Genomic DNA, 1,245 nt, shown 5'->3' on the forward strand with positions numbered 1-1,245 from the left:
CTAAGAATGTGTTGGGAACATTGAACCTCGCACACTTTTGCCTAGCCACATACAGAAACCTTTTAAAATCTTTTTTAACAGAATGCCCAGACAATGCTTAAAACAGAGGAGGAGGAGATCAAAGAGTTTGTGTGTGGGCTCTATGTCTGTGTGTGTGTGTGTGTGTGTGTGTCGGGGTGGGAAGACGGTTATCTGGAAGGAAAGCAGACCTTATCGGAGAGAGCAAGTGCTAGAATTAAGTTATATCCACAGGGGAACTTAAATTGCCGTCTGTGTCAAAGACATGTTGAAAGCACAGGAAACCCACCCCCCAGGCCCTCCCCCTCCCCAAAAGACAGCGCTAAGAAGGGAAGGAGAAAGGAATTCGGGATTACATTTATCATCCTGGAAACATGGAGCGGTTTTACATTGTATATCCAACCGTTTCCCCCTCTCTGTTTGGTGAAACTCTTCAGCCAGGGCAGAAGACCCCGCGGAAACAATCCCTGGCCAGCCACACGGCTGCTCTCTCTGCTCTTCCTTAGCAAGAGAATCTGACTCTAGTCTGGACCTTGGCAGAAACCCTCAAGGCGTTTTGATGCCTGGACCAAGGAGGATCTCGTCCCTTCTTCCAAAACTCCCCCCCCCGGGGGGGGCTGCCATGGTTGATGAAAACGGGGAGCCACGTCATTCCATGACTTTGGGGCCTCAATCGACAGGCTGCCATTGCAAAGGGTGTGTTGTATTGCATACCAGTTCTTGGTTTTATTTTTATTTTTTAAGGTGGCTGTGATGAACACTCCCAACTTCCCCCAGCCCCGTGCATTTGTCTGCCTTTCCTCTCCCTTTGGAGGAAAGAGGAACACAGAGAGAAGATTGATAGCTGGCTTCAGAGTCAGAAGTTAAGGCCTCGTTGTTGGTTTTTTTTTTTCCTGGGAGGGGGGAGAAAGGGAGGACTCTGCTGCCTGGTCAAAGGCAGCCAGGAGCTTCGCAGGCTTGCAGTGGCAGCATTTGCACCCCTGAATATACAGGTTGCCTTGGGGTGGTTTTCAGAAACCTTTTGGGTGTGTTGCAGATCCAGGATATTTGTTTTTTCTCTCTGTTGTTGGCAGCATCAGAAAATGTTCAGGCCCGGGAGGGAGAACTTTTTATGTCTGGAGGTGGGAAACCTCGGTTGTGAAGCTGCCATCTTGCCTCCTGATTGAGGATAGCTTGACACAGTGTTCCTTCCTTCCTTCCTTCCTTCCTTCCTTCCTTCCTTCCTTC

Source organism: Protobothrops mucrosquamatus, unplaced genomic scaffold (genome assembly GCF_001527695.2).
Source record: "Protobothrops mucrosquamatus isolate PMUCROS unplaced genomic scaffold, P.Mucros_1.0 scaffold2208, whole genome shotgun sequence".
In the NCBI taxonomy this organism is placed as follows: domain Eukaryota; kingdom Metazoa; phylum Chordata; class Lepidosauria; order Squamata; family Viperidae; genus Protobothrops; species Protobothrops mucrosquamatus.